The following is a 10,949-nucleotide window of genomic DNA, read 5'->3' as shown; positions in this document are numbered from 1 at the left end:
ACTGAATTTTAAGAAATTGGAGAATTTTATATGTTGGCATTCTTGTGGTAATTCTTGGCTTGCTGGAGCAGGCTGTCATAGAGTAATGATGATCAACAGTCATCTTGGTATTTGTTTTTAAATTTGGTCCTTCCTGAGTTATTGTCCACCATTATCTGAACTTCTATCAACAAGATAGAGTCCATTTTTATGGATGCTTCAGGCTGGTCTTACTCCAGGCTGTGTATTTGTCCTGGTTTAGGACAAATTTGGGAGGAAACCTTTGAATGAGGTCCCTCCAGGGGAAAAAAAAGAGAAAAAAAAATTGGAGAGAAGTGGAAAAAAAAAGAAAACTGTTTATTCAACAGGCAACACACCTCCCAGCACAAAATGAACAATATCAAACAGCAAAAGCTCTCGCTGTTCTGAAGAGATGGCAGATTTAGAAGAGTTCTTTCCTTGGGCTGCCCGGCTCACTCAGTCTGTTCTCAGTCCCTCCAGCGCTGGGAAATGCCCCAGGCCAGGCCTGGTGAGACACAGGTGTGAGCTCCCGGTGCTTTTCTGGATTTTCAGTCCAGAGCAGGTTCAAACAGTTCCAGGGAAACAGAAGAAGGAGAAAAAACAATCCAGGGGGCTTCTCTGTCTCAGCTAGCCAGAAAACTAACCAAGAGCAAAGGAGAGCTCTCTGCTGCTGTCCACCGCAGACAACACAGTCTGTGAGCAGGAATGCGGGGGAGCCCGTGCAGTCTCTGATAACAAACTCTGCACTTCTTCTTCCCCCCCTTCACTCCTGGAGCCAGTCTTAAAGTTGCAGAATTTAATATTCAACACCAACAGAGCAGACGATTTGGGGATATAGGCATCATACAGTCACCCCAAGACATTCCACCCCTTATCCCCATATCGTTAGCTTACTACCATATCTGATACGTACTCTAATTCTATAAACACATACATCATACACACACACACATATATATATACACCAGATACAGCTATAGACAGACAATGACAGTGATATTCAATAGTAATATTTACATATGGTTCTCACCCAACCATTAGATTTCCCTGAGGTACACATCATGTTGTCCTATTCTTCTGCATTATCCACCATGTGCAACCTGGTCCTTGAGCAAAGACAATCCCATGAATGGGTTTGTCTGTATTCGAGGCAGAATTGATCCAAACTCTCTTCTCTAACAAACGTGTGGAATGCACCACTGGGACTTTATTTCCTTTTACTGTATGCAAGGACTCAGACTGGGCAGGGCCTGCTCGATTTATGTAACCTCGGGTATTAACTAACCAGGTGGCCTTTGCTAAATGCTGCTCTCAATTTTTAAAAGATGCCCCACCCAATGCTCTCAAGGTGGTTTTTAACAGTCCATTGTACTTTTCCACTTTCCCTGCAGCTGGTGCATGGTAGGGGATATAGTACTTTTGCTTTGAACATCTACCCCAGTACTGGTAGTCGGGGTGCCAGGAGGAGCTGTCACCCCAAGACAGTCCTTCATCTGGCATAATTTCCGTTAGAGCATTATTTCAGTATGTAAACCAAAAAAAGCTGATTTGGAATTTTAATTTTTTTATGTCATTCTGTTTACCCCTACAGACTGTTTTTACACCTGGGCTTTTTCTCCTCGAGTATAAGTCAGTCAGAGACCCTCCTTCTGTATCATAGTAACTAAAGAAGAAACTGAAATGTGTAGTGAAACATATAGTGTACATAAGAAACTTTACCTGGTCAGTCTTGAAGAAACTCTTGCACTAGATCTACATGTGTTAAGAGCAGCACAGAAATGTTCCCCAAAATTCAGAGTTTGGCTGAAACAGCTCCTTCTCATTTTTGCATGAATTGACACGATTATGTAATTGCAGGAAAACACAGGACTGTTAGTCAGCTTGCCTGCACTAGGAGTTAGTGTTTTCTCTTGCTCTGAATAAATCTGATTGGTCTGCTCACCACTTGCAGAGGAAGTGGCTTTATAGCCTGATTGAGGGCTATCAGTACTTTTGTCCAAAATACAAAAGGAGGAGAAGGTACCCTGGCAGTTATTCATGAATCTTGTTCTTCCAGTTACACTTGCATAGAAATGAGTGTGGTATTAGAGACTGCAAATTACAGGTAGCAAATGAGACAGACAGGCTGATTAGAAACATCTGTTTGCATACAGATACCACTTTCTGGCAATAAGCAACAAAAGAAGTAATAAGTTGAGTGAGATTTGGTACCTGTTTGCCTGCTTGTGGTACTGGATGTCCTTTTGTGCTCAGGTGCTCATGTTCCAACTTTGAATAAATATTTAAATTCTCTCTCTAGTTGTCCTGGTTTAGGGCAAATTTGGGGGAAAACCTCCGGAAGGAGCCCCCAGAAAGAAGCAAACCCCCACGACTCCTCCTCCCACCACTGGGTTCGGGAAGAATTTCCTCAGAGTGGAGTGGAAAAAAACCTTTTTATTTAAGAAACGAAACCACTCCCCAGCACAAAACAATAACAACACCAGCTGACAAACTCTTTCACCGCTCTGAAAGGATGACAAGCTCAGAAAGTCTCTCCTGCGAGTGATCGATCACCCAGTTATCGATCTCCGGCACTGGGGAATGACTGCTGCAGGTGACAGAATGCAGACTCCTGGTGTTTCTTGGTGTTTCCCAGGTCCCCGTCCGGAAGAGGTTCAGATGGTATTCAGGAAAGGGAGAGAAAAAAAAAAAAAACAAAGTCCAGAGGAAAAATTGGACTGCCTAGCTGAACTAACTAATAAGCAAAAGCAAGAAAAGTAGGAGCAAAAGCGAGCAAGCAAGCAAGCAAAGCAAGCCAGCAAACGAGCCTAGCCTCTCCTAAACACAGACCATGGGGGAGGTGAGCCGGCTGATAACAAGACAAAACAAACCTTCACTTTCAGAGTCAGTCCTGAAAGCACAGGACATAATACCAAGCACAAACAGAACACACGATTGGAGATACAAAAAGCTGGATAGAAAATGGCACAATATCCATGATTCTCCATATTGATGCTTAGGATAGACCTGCAAGCTGCACAGTTTTTAGAGAAAACAGGAAATGGTATGAGTCACTTTGGAATGAGAAATACATGTTTTTTAAACCACCCATAGTCTGGCACAAAACCTGCACTACCATTGAAAATTATAAGCCAAGTCAATTTTGCAACATTGCTCTAATACAGCCATGCAAAATGTAAAACACAACCTCTGATCACACAACAGTACCACAGCCTTCCTCAGATGATTGTCACTTTACATAGAATCTCTTATATGTTTCTTCTAGAAAAATAGAATGTTCTCCTAAGAATATTAAAATTTTGTTTCGCCTTCTAGACCATTGCCTATTAAATGCTACATACATTCCAAGTGGGATTTCTTTTCCTCTATTTATATGAGCAATGTATTTTTTCCTAGTACTTTTGCAAAACCTTTTTGTAACAGTCATCATGATCAGTCAAACACTGCTGCTGTAGGCAACTTGGAGCAGTAAGAACTTTTGTACTTCATCTTCCGAATGAAAATACCACTGCTTTCATGTATCAGATCCCTCACTTTCACATTTGGAAAGTCCTCAGTAAGGTAGCATCCCAGTCTCAGGTGAGTGGTGAAAATTTCCTATTTCAGTACTTCTCTGATCCTTTCCTTAGAAAAGGAAAACTGGAACTTCACAATTTTTTTCTTTCTCTTAATTATAATCTGCTGGTTCAGTCTTGAAATATTCAAACAGAATAATCAATCTTGCAATTGAGAAATGATATTCCTAAAGTCTATATATGAATGTGTGATTGCTGATCTAGCTAAGAGGATATTTACCAATTACTGCCATGGAAATCAGCATAGATGTGAAAGGACCACCTAAGGACTATTGCTGTTATTTGATTTTGGAAATAGTTTAATTTTTTTTCCATCGTTCCAGATGGTGGGAGAAACTGTGATTGCTTCAGGGCTTCCAAAACATTAAAGTGGAAAAAATGTGAGCAATTCCTTGGTATCAGCCTTTGCCCTTTGTATTCTAGTTGCATTACATCTGCTTGGGGTGGAAATGTCTGGTAGTGGTCACTTTTATCTGTCAAGCTGGAGACTTTGCTCTTGAGTGTGAGATTAATTAAGAAACTTCTTGCATAAAAGTCTACCTTCATCTGTCCTGCTAGCCTGATTCATGCCAACACTTTGATGAGTATGAGGAAGGAGGTTTCCAATGTGAGTCTTCTCAGCCAGTAAGTTTCTTATTACACATTACAAGTCTGCTAGGAAGAGCAAGTTAAGGAGAGATAATCTGTAAGAAGAAAATTAACATTTCCCCTTCTGCCTTTTGAGAAGAGAAAATAACTATGGTTACTCGGGCAGGGCTGGCAGAAAGGACACAATGACTGAGGAAGTGAAAAGTGTTGAGGCCATAAGCAGTCAGACTGAGAGAAAGAAACTTGGAGCTTCTCCAACCAGTTTCTAAACTGCTGTTTCTCCAAGACCAGACCTTCAGCTGGCACAGTCTAAGGACCCAGGATCTGGTGCCTGCCTGAGGTAAGCACAGTTCCTAAGTGGGGCCGCCTGGTACTCTAAGGACACAGTTTCCCTCTCAGATTCATACCACCATCCTGAGGACCTGCATACCACGAATGAAAAAGTTTTTAAAGGCAAAGATTTTTGTGGAAAATTCTCTTTTAGAATGTGATGAGAAACCTGCACCATGAAAGAGAGCGTGAGATGACCTGTACCCTGTTGTGCTCACATTGCTCAGAGAAGAGAGGCAGACTTTGGCTACACAGCAATCAGTATCACTTGCTTTTTTGATACCAAAAATACTGAGTTCTGCCATGCTTACAGGGGCATAACAAACACTTCTCCACTCACAGTGTTGAAAGAAATGTAGCCCTTTTACCCAGGGAGGTTTCAAAGCTTACATCAAAGAAATCCTGTTATGCTTCTTCTGTTTGTTTCCCCTTACAGATTGGTGGTGTGAATTCTGCAGCTACTCTGACAGAAGGTTTGCAAAATAACAGTGCAGTCACAAGAATAAGAACATCTCTGCGGCAGAAAATATATTCACTGCTTGACCTTTAGTGACGTCAGCTGCCATCATTGCCTCATGGCTGATCGCAGTAGCTGGACAGACTACAAGCAGTAAAAGTGGTCAGAAGTCTGCATTCCAGGCTGCTATTAACAGTACAGCCTAGGATAAACCATGTGTGAAAATCTCTTGTGTGTGTCATTTTCAGTTAATAATTCCTGGAAAATCAACATGTTATTTCAAATGCTCAAATTATGACAAGGAAGTAGTGTCTCATCTCCACTTTAAGTAATGTATTCTGAATATGGGCATTGCCATATATTGGAGCCCCAAGCAAATGATTTATAGTCAAGAGATGCCTTTGCTGATAAGCTTTGAGGTAAAGAGCCCAGACTGGCACTGGTTCCTGGCTTAGGAGGCCTCATTCCTTCTGGCACCTCATCAAACTGCCCTCTGAAAAATTCAGCTATGCTTCTGTCAAAAGCTAGACTGGCAGCCTCTGTCTATCAGCCCTAGGGGCAGGCACTGCTGGAACCTCCCTGCTCTAGTGACCTTCCCAAAAGTCTGTTCTAAACTTATTGATAGCAAGTGTGTATTCATTTGTTCTTAGGCCATCATCAGGTTTTAGCTCAAAAACCTCCTCACCCAAGACAGCATTTTGTAATCTGATATTTTTACAGAAAGTAATCAAGTGCCTTCAAGCTTTCATTTAACTGGGATAAACAACCATGCTCTTCTTGTCTTCTTTCAGAAGATCTGTGAGTCTGTCCAGAACCCTGACTGTAGCACTGGGCAGTACAGGATGTATTAGGAATTGTTTGAGACCAGGTTTGCTTCAGCCTACTGTAAGTTGAGGTTTCTGAGCCTTATGCTGTCTCTTTCAATTTTGTAACTGTCTTTTCCTCCATTGCATTTTTCTGTCTAATCTGATATTTCAGTATCCAGGATACTCTGGGGTCTGTGAATGGCATGAAGAAACAGTTGTATCTCCATTTCAAACAAGCTGGTTTCTTTCAGTGTCACAAATGAGTCATTTAAGTAATTTAAAGAATCACCATTGAGGGCATTGGCAAGAGCACATTCAATATAAATATGTGAAAGTGTGACTTAACAATGTTTGGTGGCAAGGTTTGCTCAATGACCTAGCATATAGATGAAGAAAACACGGGAAAATTGCATTATGAAGCATACTTAAAGCAATTGGATTAGAATCAGTTTAGAATGATTCACATGTAGCCTGAGGATGCAAAATTATAAGGATGCAAATGGGAAAGAGAGACCCCCCTGTCGAGCCATGGAGTTCAATGAAGACCCTCTTTCTTTCTAAACTCCTGATGGAGCCTAGGTGCAGCCGAACACTTAGTCCCAGCGCCTTGGTCAATGGCTTACGTCTAAAAGATCTGGCAGTTCATGATCATTGACAAATTTAACATTTAGAAAGAGATGTAACAGGATTTACTATAATTACAAGAGTGACTTGATAATAGATTCAAGATGGCAAACTCATACTCTACCTGATAGAGGGTATTTGAATGAATTCAGAGATGTGTATATGGATATATAAGTAAGAGGTACCTGTTAAGACTGACACCAAATGCATTTGCATCTCTGTGGGTGTAGGGTTGAGCCTCAAGGAGCTGGGTACCAGCACAGGCTCTGTTTCCAGTTTTCAATTACTGTTCTGAGTTCTCAGAACTTTGTGAAATGGTGAGGTCTGAGAGACCCTGCGCAAGATGCTGGTGCAGCCACTGCAGCCTAGGGGAGCTCAAAGGGCCTCACTTGGCCCTTTGTTGTTCATAGGGTTGCAAGTGGCTTGGCTTTAGTCATCAGTCAGTCTCCATCCTGGCCTCAATCCAGACCAGATATTTTCCTCAAAATTTCAGTAACAATAATATTATTCCATTTGGGCTATGATTCAGGCAAGTTAAATTCCAAGGCTTTCAGGGTTATCTCTTGTCCCCTTCCTTGGTTAGGCAACAGAATTTCCTGCTATGGACCAAGATAAGATGTTTTTTGATAATTTCAAGGGGAGATTAATCACCCGAGAGCAATTTATCAAGGACAGAGCCTAACAAGAATTCCTGAGATTTCAAAGCAGACTAGGAGACAGTAGGAATACACCAGCACATGTGCAAGAAGTCTCTTTTAAAATGGTGAATTTAAATGAGTTACAGATCAGCTGATATGAAAGTAGACTGAAAAACTAAATTACACTGCTTCACACCTGGATATGTATTTTGTACTAGTAATCTGGTATATCGGCTAATAACCTTATTCATATGAATAATCTCTGGTTTTACCTTTGTACAATGTAGACAGAGTGAAAATAAGTCAAAAATTAATAAAACAATTAATTTATCATTGTAGTATTAATTCCCTTGTATTACAGATCTTCCATTCTTCACTACATCTTGTTTTGTAAAACAGTATCTTCTCCCTTACTCAAGCAATTGCAATAAAAAACAATAACCCAGAGATGCATCGGCATCCAGATTTTAAAAATCCTGGCCATTACAGCATTGCATTTTCTTCTGAGAATGGGGGAGGAAGAAAGAATCTCCATTGTTTTGAGTGAGAAGTGCAAGGTTCTGAGTTAAAAACCGAGATGTGAGTTGAGTTCTGTAAAACTGAGAACATTTTATGAGTGCTATAACACAGGTGCCGAGAGGAGATAAGAGAATTTCACCACAAACGAGGTGTACCATGCAGGAAAGCTGCTTTTCGAAACTCGTGGGGTGGAGTTTCACTTGAACTTTTCTGTAACATAGCTCCTGCTTGAGTCTTCTGATTGCATTATGCAAAGTCAGCTTCATGTTTTTAGCAAAGGCAAAGGTCGATAGGAAGCACCACCACCACTACAGGCAGTGCCTCAACCTGTCCAGTTGGCTCTCATGCTTCTCTATGGCATGAAGACAGTAAATAGCTCACATAAGTGTTGACTGGCTCCAGTGCTTTTGTTAAGTTGTGCCAGGCTTTTTGCTTTCCTAGGAAAGTTGGAACATAAAATACCATTAAATGAGTGGAAACTTGAGAATAGGAATGCAGAAGCTGAACTAAGAGTTTTCACATGGAATTTGTTCTGGGGAAACTCACTCTCTTTTACTTGTTTCCTGGTTTTTTATGTTATTTTAGGATGAGCAACAGTTACTGGGCTTTGTCAGATATTCACAAGGTTTCGTTGCTATACTTTTACCTTCTGCATTTTCTTGTTCCATAGATAGGTTTTCCACTATGTTATCCAGTCCTATTGTATTAGACTATTAAAGCAAGAATTATGTATTTTTTTTAGTTTTATAAAGCAAAACAACATTGTTGAGTTTGACCAGGCATTCAAGAAACAAGTGATAACAGCAGGTAGAAATTTAGATTAAATACTGAAGTGTTAAATATCAATTATGTCTAATTAATTATGTTTACATTCTGATTCTGTCATAATGCTCAGATCCTATTCTACAACTATGTGCTTAGGTAAACTCAAGACATATTCAGGAGTATGGAATGGGCCACTGTAATGATCCTGAACAGAAGATTATTATTCAGAGTTAATGACCCACAAAACAACTGTCCTGAGCAGATCCTGAACAGTGATATGCTGCACAGTGCAGAGTAGATGCCTTAGCCTTCAGTCCTTAATAGGTTTGACTTTTGCACTTGGCCTTTTTTTGCCCAGAACTCTACATCTGTTATGTCCTCACTGATTTTGGCAGCTTGTAGAGAAGGTATAGCTGAAGTCATAAGATTCTTCTGCTAAGCTGAATTAAAAAATAATGTCCACTTGAACTTTTCCATATATTAGCCACTGCAAACTGACTCTCTCCATCATCCTTTTCTTCCTCAGAAAGATGAAAGACATAGTCCATGGCCAGGTCTACAGTGCTAAGGTCTGAGTGCTCAGGTGATTTAAAAAAAAAATTACTTAGGCATGGGAAACATAATTTGAGTTCTACTGAAAGCAAAATTCTAATCATAAACACTGAGTAGTTCAAGAACTTGATCATGTGATACAGTTAGTGAGTAGAAAATCCTGTTTTCACTGTTTTCCCTTTCCCCTCTGAAGCTGTTCTGGTTCCATGTTGACCATGGTGCTTCTTGTCTGGCTGAGAGTTTTGAACTTAGAAGACAGCAAAGATTCTTGTGCTCAAGAAACGGCCTGAAGAAAAAAACACGTAATCTTTAAGTGGATGTGCAAAACAAGTTATGCAAATGGATAAGTGCATAAATTCATCTCTGGGGACTCCAGCTGATAAAATATCCTTCATTGGGCTCTAAATATCACTGAAGTCTTTGTTTAAATTACATATAAATTATTCTAATTTTCATGTAACTTGGTAATTATTGCTATTGGTCACATATTGGGATATTTTCAGTGACTGTTCATTTTGCAAATCTTTTGCCCTCAAGACTAGTCAGCCTCCAACATGCAGCATGCCATGCAGCAATGGCCCATTGCAGACGATCCCTTTTTGGACTTTCAAACAATTACAGGTTTTTCTAGCAAGGAACAGCTCTATTATAATTTATTTCTACAGTCAAAACTGTAATGAAATTCACTTGAAAGAGTCTTTCTTCACATTTGAAGGCAGGAGTTGCAATTGCAACTTCCAAGTGGGATGAGCAGGCCACTGTTGCATGGAACTGGCTGAGTTTATGCTGTGGCCCAGGGATTTCCACATCTGTGGGGCTGTGCCATACATACAGACCAAAAAGGGATAATGTAACTGTTTGGGTTTTCCTTGCCTTAGGCATACGTAAACCCATCTATGGGATGCTTTTCTTAAGACCCTAGGTGCACATGGTGGGTAATGCAGAAGTATGGAAAAGCCTAGTATGTACCTCAAGGGGGTTTCGTTTTGGGTGAGATTAGCCAAAGAATTAAATGGTATGATGTTATTTGCTTTATGTATACATACTGTATATTATCATTGCTATGGCTGCTGTCCACCCTTCCTCACACCTCACAGTATCCATCTCCACTACTCCAGATTTTCAATTGCTGCATTAATGAAGAATGGATTTTGATGGAACTCAGTGAGCATAGTGGTGGTGGAATCAGAATTGTCTACAACATGCTCTGATTGGACACTACATCTTTCCTGCCTGATTGTTATGCCAGTCCAGGGTCATGGACTAAATGAATTCAACAGGCTCTTATAAAGAGGCTCCATAGATTCAAGGAATGACAACACTGGGTACATCAATCAAAAGATAGAAAAGGTAATGGGGTGCTGGGGAGCACGAGAACAAGCATGACAAAAATGGTATGGGATAAGATGTGGATCCTTGCCTGTTTTTTGCTAGGATGGAGTTAATTTTTGTCGTAGTAGCTGGTACAGTGTGTTTTGGATTCAGTAGTAGAATAATGTTGGTAACACACTGATACTTCAGTTTTTGCTAAGTAGCTCTTGCTCTAAATCAAAGACTTTTCAGTTTCCCATGCTCTGCCACATGAGCAGGTGCACAAGAAACTGGGAAGCAACACAGCTAGGACAGCTGATGCAAACAGGATGAAGTGATCTCCATCACAGACAGTGTCATGTTCAGTGAATAAACTGAGGGGAGCTGGCCAGGTGTCACCTGTCACTGCTCAGGGACGTGCTGGGCACCAACCAGCAGGTGGTGTGCAATTGTATTGCACATCACTTGTTTTTCTTCAATTATGTTCCTTTTTTCTATATCCTATTTATTACTGATGTTGCTTTTGTTGTTTTCATTGTTGCTGTTGTTGCTACTATTATTATTATTATTATTATTATTATTATTATTATTATTATTATTACTGTTGTTGTTATCTTTACTTTGTTTCAATTGTTAAACTGTTCTTATTCTCAATCCACAAGTTTTGCCTCTTTCTTCCAATTCTTATTCTCATTCCACCATAGGGAGGAGTGTGAGTAAATAGCTGCTTGAGTTGCCAGATGGGGTTAACCCATTACAACTGGTTTATATAGGTTGCACCTGC

At 40.3% G+C, this 10,949-nt stretch overlaps 1 long non-coding RNA gene across 1 annotated transcript in view; it reads left to right on the top strand.

Moving 5' to 3' along the window:
* Positions 1-1,344: 1,344 nt before the first annotated feature.
* The window catches only part of LOC148219787 (uncharacterized), a 35,709-nt gene continuing 26,104 nt past the window's right edge, over positions 1,345-10,949 (top strand). Inside the window, exon 1 of the long non-coding RNA XR_015799703.1 lies at positions 1,345-10,204. This is a non-coding gene — a long non-coding RNA (uncharacterized LOC148219787). The remainder of the gene's footprint in view (positions 10,205-10,949) is intronic.

This window comes from Sturnus vulgaris, chromosome Z (genome assembly GCF_052056855.1).
Source record: "Sturnus vulgaris isolate bStuVul1 chromosome Z, bStuVul1.hap1, whole genome shotgun sequence".
NCBI classification, from domain to species: domain Eukaryota; kingdom Metazoa; phylum Chordata; class Aves; order Passeriformes; family Sturnidae; genus Sturnus; species Sturnus vulgaris.
Note: the sequence above shows the minus strand (reverse complement) of the source record. Positions and strands in the feature narration are given on the sequence as shown.